This window comes from Macaca nemestrina, chromosome 6, assembly GCF_043159975.1.
Source record: "Macaca nemestrina isolate mMacNem1 chromosome 6, mMacNem.hap1, whole genome shotgun sequence".
Taxonomy (NCBI): domain Eukaryota; kingdom Metazoa; phylum Chordata; class Mammalia; order Primates; family Cercopithecidae; genus Macaca; species Macaca nemestrina.
Window position 1 is genome coordinate 55374226 of NC_092130.1, and position 11738 is coordinate 55385963.

Below are 11738 nucleotides of genomic sequence, written 5' to 3' on the forward strand. Positions count from 1 at the left end.
AGGTGTTTCCTTCTCTCTCTCTGTCTCTGTCTCTACTTCTCTCTCTCCATGCTCACAGCTCTCCGGGATTTGGTGTCTGCTCTCTCAAGCTACAAAGTTTGGGAATCCTAAACACTCTGTCTCAAGCACCTGCTCTTTCACATACGAAACACTTTATTTTCCTGACTATGAGCTCTAAATTATCTGATCAACATTGGAGGGTGCTAATAGTGAACCAACTCATTATTTTTAGAAGTGACAAATAAGGTATATAAAGAATCAGCATTGATCTTGCCTTCCTCTATGGTGTGAACCACAATAACCAAATGATAAATGGATGGAGAAAACATGATTGTTATAAAAAACATTCCAGCTTATACATGAAGAAGAAACGTTAGAATTACAATTTCTATAGTGGTTTGCAACCTCCATAACAAAGGACATGAATAGCCACAAACACCAAAAAGAGAGAAAACCAGACAGTATGGTATGTGCCTATTGTTGGAAAAACCCACCACTTCCTATATTATTGTCAGAACTAACTGAAAGAGTAAATGAATGAATCCGATCAATCTCTACAGTCAATTTATGAAAATGCAAAGCATAGCGTAATACATGTACCTACTCTTCAAGGATATGATCAGAAAAACCTGGATGGGAAAACTACAGGACAAACGAACTTGTTTCTTCAACAAATAAATTGCAAAGAAAAAAGAGAAATGGAGGGGACATCTATAGAATAAAAGATATTTAAAAGATATACCTGCTAATCTTATTGTTCAGGTCATGTTTGGATCCAGGATTTGGGGAAAAAAAAAAAAAAAGGTGTAAAAAGGACATGACATTTACAAGAAAATATTTGATCTGATGTTGATGTTTTTGTTGTTGCTATACTGGGGATGTGATGATGATTACTTTGTATTTGCATTAAAGAGAAAGAGTCCTTGTCTTTTAGAGATGTATACTAAAATACAGTTGTCCCTGGAGAATTCGTTCCAAGACACCCACAGATACCAAAATCTACAAATGCTCAAATTCCTGATATAAAATAGTGTAGTATTTGCATATAACTTACTCACATCCTCCTGCATACATTGAGTCATCTCTCGATTATTTATATCTAATACAATGTAAATGCTCTGTAAATAGTTGTATTGTTTAGGGAATGACAAAAAAATCTGCACACGTTCAGTATAAATGCAACCATCTTTAACAAAAAACATGAATCTGTGTTTGGTTGAATCCACAGATGTGGAACTGATGGATATGGAGGGCCGACCATATTTAAAAGGTAAAACTACTTGATATCTGGGATATGCTTCAAAATAATAAGGGTCTAAATGCAATGTAATATCTTGGATTGAATTCTAGAAAAGAGAAAGAATTTTAGGGGTAAAACTGGTGCAATAGGAATAAAGTCTAGATTTAATTAGTAGTTTCATATCAATACCAATGTGTTCATTCTGACAAACGACCACGGTATTGTAAGACAGGGAGACACAGGTAAAGAGTATGTGAAAATTGTCCTATCTTTGCAACTTTTCCATAAATCTAAAACTATTCCAAAACATAAAATTTATTTTAAAAGCAATGAGAAAGGAGAAGTGGATGGAACAGGATTAACCAAGGACCAATGGTTGTTGAAACTGGATGGCCACTATACAGGATTTCTATACAACTCCACCTACTCTCAAGTGAGTTGTAAATTCTCCATAATAAAGTCACATAAGTCAAAAACATTATAATCTTTTCTATAGACTATTAAGAGCCTATACACAAACCTTTGGAAGTCAGTAATTTGACACCTTGCTCTCTGTATCATTCCTGCCATCAGGGCAGTGGTGCTTAAACAGTGGGGCAAAGGGCAGGAGCAGAAAGAAATGGAAAACAGCAGCGTTAAATATCATCCAGCGACATCACTTGCTTCTTTTCTTTTGTTATTAGACCTCAAATTATTTCTTCCTTTATATTTTAAAATCTTTTTCACCTCTATTTTTATCGCATTTTAGATCTCTTCTAGCACCACGTGCCCATCTATGCATCACTTGGTGTAAGTTCCCCACTGCAATATAACAAACAACCATAGTGCATTAAGCAAGTGAGAAGCATTTTTCCCAACACACAGAATAAGTCTGGAGGTCAGCAGGCCAGGACTGTCACAGCAGCTTCATGGAGTTTTGGATGACTCAAGCTCCTACCTGTCCTCTACTCTTAGATTCCTAAGAATGGCAACCTGGTAACCACACTTACAAGATAGCTTCTAGAGCACGAGCTACCACACCCATATTCCAGGCAGCAAGAAGGGAGGTCAGTCCCCTTCTCCTTAAGGAAATCTCCTAAAAGTCCTGTATATTTCTGCTAACCTTTTACTGACTAAAACATACCCACACAGTCACTCATGGCTGCAAAGTGGAAACATAGAAAATGATCTTTTAACTATACTCTGGCTGTCCTCTACAAAAACAGAGTCCTATTACTGAAAAAGGAGAACAAAGTGGATGTTGGGTAGGGAATTAGCAGCCTCTGCCACAATCAGTCGTGGGAAAAATCTGAACATGCAGTGGCAGAGGAGTCCAACCATGACTTATGCCCAAATTAATTATCCGGCTAGTGCAATCAGCAAAGATCTGGAAGTATCTGTCATCCCACATACGCTGCTGGCTGGTTTATGTTGATTGGTTTGACTGAAAGTTAAAACTAGAAAACTGCCTGTTCATTCACCCTTCACAGCAAGATATCATCTATCTACATCAGAAGCCAATATATGTGCATTTGTGTCAGCATCATGTATAGTACCAGATATGCCTGCTGTGACTATAATGTCCTTTAAACCTAAAATGGAATCATTATAGATTCCTCCTGGCAGCCCTCTTGAGTCTCTGGGAGACCTTCTGGCCTCCTGGCCAGTCTCCAGAGAGATTCCTGTCTGTCTGCCCGGGAGGAGACACATTCTGGGCTGCCTGCCCACATTCTAACCTGCTGCTCACACGGGTTAGAGAGCTGTGTCTATTTGGGTCAGTCCTTCCGAGTGATTATTCTGTTGCCTTTAGGTAAGTTCACTTGAATGTCCCACACATACCAACTGTGCACACCACATGTCTGAATGCCAGTTGCCCAGTAAAATCAATGAAGTATGTTGGAAAAAGCATCTGAAATCTGAGACTGAGAATCAAGCCGGAGCTCTTTTTGGCCCTGGCAGCGAACGCTTAGAAAATTCTCTTAGGCTGTCTAAGTCTCAGTTTCCTCATAGGCCAAACAGAGATATTGCTACCACCTCTACTTTCCTTGCAAGTGTATTGTGAAGCTCAGTTACAAGGAGATATTACATGTCACAGTGTTATGCTTTACACCAAAAAAGGTTAGTATTATTGTTAATCTAGTGAAAATGTGAGTCATCGGAAAAAGAAGAGAAAAACAAGAAACAATAAGGTAGCTCAAGCTCATCTGACCAGGCTCAATACAAGGAAATAGTAACTAGTGCCAAATCTGCAGGATATAAAGAATGAGACAAAAGGGTCAGTGAAATTATGTCTGCCTCAGAAATGATAGATTTTAAATGACTTGTGTCAGGAAGTAAACTTACAACATTCTTCGAGCCACCATTTCCATTTATTATCAGCCATTCTTCCCATGGAACACCAGTTCAAAGAGGAAACCTATTGCTAAACACTCTGTTCTCTTCCAACTGAAAGGGTGAACTATGTTTTCTTTCTTTTAACTAAGTCACCTTTAAAATTCAGCAAGATTCCTATCTCAGCAGCAAAGACCCAAACTCTCACATAAAATTTTCCTGCTCAATACCATCAGCTAGGGTCCATTTCCAGTCATGAATACAAGCCTTTGGGCACAAGTATGTAAGTAGTTACACAAACATAAATTCATTTGGGGAGATAGGTGACTTCTGTAGGTGTGAATGTACATGTATATATAATTCTATATATTGGAGCCTCTAGAAGGTTTATAGTTTTATAGCGACATTAACAAGAAGAAATTTTAAATCCTTTAGTTTTTGTCAAAAGAAGGAGCTTTAGTTTATGTAACACAAAATTAGAATTGCTTTTACTTGCTACCAGTTTAACATCAACATTTTTACCCAGAGTTAGACCCAAAGCTAAACTGCTGGGATTTGACATAACAAAACTGCTGTCCATATGTGAACCAAAAATCACCTGGGATCTATCAGCCAGTTAAGACTTTTTGCTCAGATCCAACTTTAGAGGGTGACTTCTGTCAAGAGCTAAGGAAGAACACAATTCATTATGACTGCAGAACTCAGAGAAGTCAAGAAGCAGATTCACTGGCCATTTGTAAACTTTTCCTGTGACCCACAGCTAGAGCAAAGTACCTCTTAATTGTGAATAAAGTTTCCTGATAAAAGTTTCTCACTCCTTTCTTAAATCTGGAACGCCCCTTGCTTGGAAAACACCCACATACACATAACAAAAGGAATTCATTCCAGATGTCCAAGAGGCCTTGCATGCCAGGGTCTGGTTTTCAAGGTAGCAAATGGAAACTTTGGCAGGTGGTCACAGTGGTATTTTGTCCCTCTCAAACTTGCTGCCATCAAACCACACTGTAAAACTCACCTGGTTTACATTTGTATAATTTTTGCCTAACAAAGGGAGGAAAAGAAGACGAGAGAATTCGCTGAATACTCACCAGATCACAAGGCTTAAACACAGGTATAGGTAAATTCATCAGTAAGAGTTTTATCAGTGCTGACTGTGTTCCCAGAACTGTTCTGTTCCAAGCTGTGTGGAGGAAACAAAAGTAGGAAACACTGTCCTAAGTCTTGAGAATTTAAAATGACTTCCTAGTGACAAGGTTAATGAGAACGAAAGTGCCACGATGCTCCCATAGTACCCTGCATAAAGCATCACTGCACGTACTACTCGCTATAATGAACAGTTTGTGTGACTGATGTCATCCACCATGTCCAGCCCCCAACAAGAAGCATGGCATATCTGTCATAGTAAACACAGACCCCAAAGCATATTCGATAAATGCTAACTCAGTGAATGTAGGAAACAATAGTAGAAAAAATTAAAGAGATGTGAGAGCCGTGGGGATTCAAAATGCAGTCAAACATGAACCCATTATGTTTCTGGGAATTATCAAGTGTTAATACTTTTTATTCTGCTAATAAGGCATCCCTTCATATTCCTAAGAATCAATTTGAATTGTTCTGCCCTCAATCATACTATACACTGAGAAACAAGAGCTACTATGCTAGAAAATATAACCTTTAGTCTGGAAGTCCATTGTTAAAAAGCAGGTATTATCTCACTGCAGAAGAAAGGAAGAAGAGGTATTAAGAGTGATGATGTTGATTTCATTGCTGTGTTTTGGTGACAGCATCTTCCCAAGGGGAAAGGCACGCTTGCTGGCCAGGGGGGAGGGGAAAAAGCGCTCAAACTTAGGTGAAGGCAGGAGATTCATTTTTTTTTAATGTAAATTAAGTCTTATTCTTTACAAAGCAGTTCAGATAAAACATCTGCTTACTAGATTGTAAACAGGGTTGAGGGTCCTAGACCTTCACTGTGACCAAATTATTCAGCATTCTCAGTGTAAAACACCGTTTATAAGAGAACTTCAATAAATATCATATGAAGGGTAGTTGTATGGTGAAATAAGTTTAGGAAACACTAATTACCATATTTCCCTCTTTAGATTTGCCATGTACCTTTATATTGTAAAGAAAATTGTGTTAGTTTACCCACTCGGGGTTTTCCCAAAATTATTTGCCTATGAGCTCATTATTCACAAAGTAGATTAGAAAACACCATTCTGGGAGACTTGTGTTGACTGCTGTCTAACTTTTCTTTCAGAGCTAAATTCTATATCATGTTGGGCCAACATTCTATCACTTTTTAGAAGTCATAGCTAAAACTTGGGAACATATTACTGCTCCTAAAGAACACGAGAAGAACTGAGATCTGAAGACTGAAGCTCAGCAAGAGCCCATCCTGAAGACCAAGGATGAGAAACAGCCCTTGGTATCACAGCCTAAAATTAAAATATTCTTGGGGAAAAAACTGAATTTGAATCTGATCAAGCCTTGCTAGATCTTACCACCATTTACAGGGATGACACCGTGGAATGCAATCAACAAAATCTCAACTTGAGAAACTCTAGAGAATGCATAACCTGCTGCCTTCAAAAAATGAATTAAAAAAACAAAACAAAGCATAAAGGGAGGTGTTATCTGTAGATTAAGATACTGAAGAGGCACATCAACCTGGTGGTGTTTGAGGTTTTTTTGTTTTTTGGTTTTTTTTTTTTTGTTTTTTGTTTTTTTTTGAGACAGTCTCACTCTGTCACCCAAGCTGGAGTGCAGTGGCGCAATCTCGGCTCACCATAACCACCGCCTCCCAGGCTCAAGTGGTTCTCCTGCCTCGGTATCCCAAATAGCTGGGATTACAGGTGCATGCCACCATTCCCTGCTAATTTTTTTTTTTTTTTTTTTTTTTGTATTTTTAGTAGAGACAAGATTTCACCATGTTGGCCAGCCTGGTCTCAAATTCCTGACCTCAGGTGATCCACCTGCCTTGGCCTCCCAAAGTGCTGGGATTAGAGGCGTGAGCCACCGCACCTGGCCAGTGTTTGAGTTTTGTTTGGATTCTAATTTGAGCAAATTAACTATGAAAAAATATTTATGAGACAATCAGGAATCTTTGAACACTTTCAGGATATTTGATGATATTAAAGAATTACTGTTAATTTTTTTAGATGTGATAGTATTCTGGTTGTAATTTTGTAAAATACATAAGAAATACTTTCTGAAATATTTTCGTATGAATAATATGTTATCTAGGATTTGTTTCAAAATAATCCTGGGGAGGGGGATATCAATAAAAATAGACTTGTCATAGTATGATGAGGTGGATACACTGAGAGCTTAGTACACTATTCTCTCCAATTTTGTATTTTTTCAAATTAAAAGTTTTCCAAAAGCAGTTGGAAGAAAAAAAGAGGGCAAATAAATTACAAACCAGATGAATACACTGTTTGAAAAGCCACAAGAGCAAGGAATTGTGAGACATGACACAGGGACAGAAAACACCATGGATACAACAGAGAAGTTAAGGGGTGTGAAAACCAAGAAAAGAAAAGAAATTTCAGTGGAGTTTTAAGAGTAAAACAGATTATGAAGCGTTCAAAGCATGATGTCTGGTGAAGAAATGTACATAGCTATACCCTCTCATTTGAGGAAGACGGTTACGAAAAAAGATGGTGGTTGGAGGTCAAGTGAAGGTTTGGCAAGATGTGTAATGCTATGGACTGCATTGCGTTCCCTCTAAATTAATGTGTTGAAGCCCTAAACCTCCTCCATGTGCTTGCATTGGAGAAAGCGACTTTAAGGAGGTGATTAAAGTGAAATGAGGTATAAGAATGGAGCCCTAATCCAACAGACCTGTGGCCTTATAAGAAAAGAGAAACTAGAGATTTCTCTCTGTCACGTACACAGAGGAAAGGCCATGTGAGGACATAGCAAGAAGGTGGCCATCTACAAGCCAGGAAGAGGGTTCCCACTAGAATGGGACCATCCTGACACTTTGATCTTGGACTTCCAGCCTCAGCCTCCAGAACTGTGGAAAAAAAAAAAAAAAAAAGCTACCCAGTCTATGGTATTTTGCTATGGCAGCCCAAGTTGACTAATGCAGGTAAAACATGCACATTTACCTCATTAGCCTTTCTCGCTACTTTGCTAAGCATTTATCAGGTACTTTTTTTATTATGTTGAAATTCGACATGGGAAAATACATGTCACTGAGTGGTATTGTTGTTCTGTGTTCCTTTAGGCCAAGGTCGGTCAGGTGCAGCCACAAGAGAAGACACAGGAGAAGCTCCAGGAAACAAGATGTGTGATACTTGCAGGTCCTGGAGAGCCAGTTACTGCATGCTGAGAGGGGGCTATATGGGAGGAGTGCCAAAGAAGTGGGCTCCGCCAAGCACTGGGGAGAGCCGAGAGAGAGTGAGGACCTGTGGTCAGGTGCCTTCACTGGCGGTCAGGGTGGAGTAGACAAGAAAAGGGATTTCACTGGTGCATTTGAATGTTACTAAGTCATGGTTGAGGGAGGGCAGTGACGGGAAACTTGTGAGACGGACCAGCCTTATCACATCAGTGTGCCTGGACACCTGGAGAAGGTGCTCACAGCTAAACAAGAGGCAGCAGGAAACCAAATAGGAAGTTTAAGAATTTTTTAATTTCACAATACAGCTATAAAGATTCAGGAATTGTTCCTCTTAAAGTTTGTTTTCATAACATGCTCTTTTCACTGTGTTCACGTTTTACATCTTTAAAGGAGAAAACACCAGCTTTCAGCTTTAATCATAAGCAGAAAGCTTAGATAAACCATGTAAATCCAGGTCGGGCACGGTGGTTCATGCCCATAATCCCAGCACTTTGGGAGGCCGAGGCAGGTGGATCACCTGAGGTCAGGAGATCGACATCAGCCTGGCTAACTTGTGAAACCCCATCTCTACTAAAAATGCAAAAATTAGCCAGGCATGGTGGCAGGAGCCTGTAATCCCGGCTGAGGCAGGAGAATTGCTTGAACCTGGGAGGCAGAGATTGTAGTGAGCTGAGATGGCGCCATTGCACTCCAGCCTGGGTGACGGAGCGAGACTCCATCAAAAAAAAAAAAAAAAAAAAGAAAGCCAAATTTTTCTCCCTTATTACTTTCCAAAGCACATAGGCTCACTTAATTCAGCTATTAAAAATTTATGCATTCAAGATCTCCCAGTTTTTCTGACCAAACTGATGCTCTTAAATTTTCCTTATTCTGATTGTCAAGGGTTCCCAACACCACTCTCGTGTTCAGTGATTCACTAGGGTTCACGGGACTCAGCATATAGTCACAGCTACAATTTATTACCGCAAAACGAGGCAAGGCAAAATTAACAAGGGAAAAAGGAGCATTGGGTGAGGCCCAGAGGAAACCAGGCATAAGCTTCTAAGGGTCCGCTCTCAATGGATTCTCACAGAACACACTAAATTCCTTCAGCAATGAGTTGCAACAACACATGTGAAATGTTGTCTACGAGGGAAGCTTATTAGAGACTCAGTGTCCAAGGCTTTTGCTGGAGGCTGGTCACTTAGGCACTCTCTGCCTAGCACTTGCCAAAATGCCGTACTCCAAGAAGAAAAGCAGGTGTTTGGCATAAGCCAGTCGCACAGTTCAGGCACAGTGAGCCACTCCTCACTTAGGCGACTGTGGAAACCTTCCTGAAATTTAAGATTTCAGATGCCAGCCTGGTGCCAATCTTACAAGCAGGCCTTTCTAAGAGAGCTGTCTCAGGCCTGCCATGTTAACTTATCTCTGCACACTCGTGAAAATCTGCTGTCATTCAGGACTATTCAGGGTCTTCACCCACTGTGACCTCTTCGTAGCCTTTAATGCTGTGACCACATCCTTTCTGAATTTTATACCTTTCATGATTTTTATACCATGCTATACCATGAAACTATTTCTTCCCTTTTGTGTCAGAAAAGGGGATTATGAGAGCAATCCCATGGTTAGGGACTGAGGGAGGTGGGTGACCCCAAACTGTAACTCTTTCCCCTTTCCCTCAGTGAATCTGAAATCAAACACAACCACACATCCCCAAAATGGAAACCCTTCAGAAGACCAATCCTTCTGGTCTCTATTTGGAATCTGTATCCTCTCATCCCCACATCTCTGTTCCTGCCCCTTGTAGCATATCTCCAACCCAGGCTAAAGTGGCATTTGCCCCAACTCACCCTGGCTTCTTTAGAAGGCTGTACCGCACTTCTAATCTTCATGTTTGTCACTTGGCTAGAGGAACGTTATGGAGAGAAGCTTTGCCACACTACGTTCTGTCCGTTCTATTGCCCCGGGATTTCACATTCACGTACTTTCAATTCTCAAAGCAATCATGGCCTAATTGGCCTCTCTCCCTTCATCACTTCCATCCTACTAATACCCAACATAGAAATATCCCTAACCACAGCTGTGACTTTTGACGACTCCATAACTTAAAACTGTCAGTGTTGCCTGTTGCCTATTTCCTAATGAACTGAATTACCTAACGAATAAAACTCTTGGCCTGGTATTAAGATCGTCCATGACTTAGCCACACTCTCTTTTTCTAGTCCCATCTTCCTCTAGTGCTATTCCCATATTCATTTCTAGGTGAATAAGGAAGCTATTTAATAATGGTTCTCTAGATAATTTAGTGAAAATAGATCAATGGGCTGGTTTTTTTTTTTTCTGGTTTTTTGTTGTTGTTGTTGTTGTTGTTGTTGTTGTTTTTTAATGTACCTTTTCTCTCCAGGCTACATTAATTAAGAATAAGATCAAGAACTCATTTGTAATGATCAGCTGGAGCCAGGCTGTCGCTCACCTTGCCAGCACACTGGAATCACCTGGGGACCATTACAAAATGCCAGTGCCTAGATCCCGCTCCTTGGTTTTCTGATTCAGTCGATCTAGGATGTGGCCTGGGCATTAGGGTTTTTAGAAGCTCCCTAGTGTTTCTATAATGCACAACCAGGGCTGAGAAACACTGACACAGAAAATCTGTCTTTGCCTGTGTTGTGTCCAAAACGGACTATGGGACTATTACAACAGAGTCCGTCCATGTTCTTTTCATATCTCTGTTCCTCATTTAAAGCCACTGTGCTCCCCTCAGTCTCCACTTCTCCTCTTTGACACCCAACCCCCAATGCCTCTTTCTTGAGAAGACTTCCCCGATCTCCAGTGAACAGCATTCTCACCACCTCTGAAATGTAGGACCATCTTGCTCATGCCCCTCCCCTTCTGATGCTGCTCATCTGTCTTGTTTCTCACGTTATTCTGGTATTCTTGTATTGCTGCGGCCCTTCTTTCCTCGGTGCCTTTCCAAGTACCTTTCTCATGGTTTGATTTAGAATAAAATTTTGTGTTAGGATGTTAAATGAAAATTTGAAAAATCAAAACGTGATTTTTAATTGTTACAATGGTTGTGTAATGCTTTTAACGAGAGATTCACCCAGCAAGTCAGGTAGATATATTCTGATCTTCCCAAGTCATGAATTGTGCCGAGAGCAAACACCCCTAATCATTTTTAGATCTGAATCAACTCTGGGCACCTTTACTTTACTTCTCACTGACAACTACTCGCTTTTCAGGCTTAGGCTACCAAATCCAAAGTTGCGCATTCAGGATTCCAAAACAAAAGAAAACCAAAATAGCCCCCTTTTGCCATGCTGTGTCCTGCTATAAACTAGGCTGGGTTTGCATCCAAATGTGAGGAAAAAACAAGGAGATGAGAATTGACATGCATCATTAGTTGGTAGTAGTTTGGTTTTCTTTTCTTGATTGCTTCAGGGCTGACAGCTCACCTGCATTTTAAAACAGGCACCTGCTAATTCAACTTTCCAACCTTTAATCTCACCCTTTCACCCACAGCATTTTAATTACCCCACAATTAATATGCTCCTGGTTTAACCCACATGGAAGAGTGGGATGGGAGGAGGCTGAGGAGAGAGACTGGCTTAATGGTAATTTATAGTCCAGATAGCCCTCTTTTTTTGTCCCTGGGTGGAAGTCTCTAATCTTGATTCATTCTAATAAGAGGCCTGAAAACACTGTCACCACCATCCCCAACACAAACACACACACGCACACACAAATGCTAATAAATGAGACATCATCGCCTTGAACAGAATCATCATTTCTCACTTCCATTCAAAATCTGTGCCTCTGACCCATTCTCCCTCAACCTCACTGCCTGATAGGAAGTGAGATAGGAAG

General features: G+C 40.2%; 1 long non-coding RNA gene across 1 annotated transcript in view; it reads right to left on the reverse strand.

Annotated features, from left to right (window-relative positions):
• Positions 1 to 9893, reverse strand: part of LOC105463155 (uncharacterized) — a 106899-nt gene extending 97006 nt beyond the window's left edge. Inside the window, exons 1-2 of the long non-coding RNA XR_011624225.1 lie at positions 9725 to 9893; positions 4639 to 4730 (exon numbers count right to left, since the gene is read on the reverse strand). This is a non-coding gene — a long non-coding RNA (uncharacterized lncRNA). The remainder of the gene's footprint in view (positions 1 to 4638; positions 4731 to 9724) is intronic.
• Positions 9894 to 11738: the final 1845 nt, after the last annotated feature.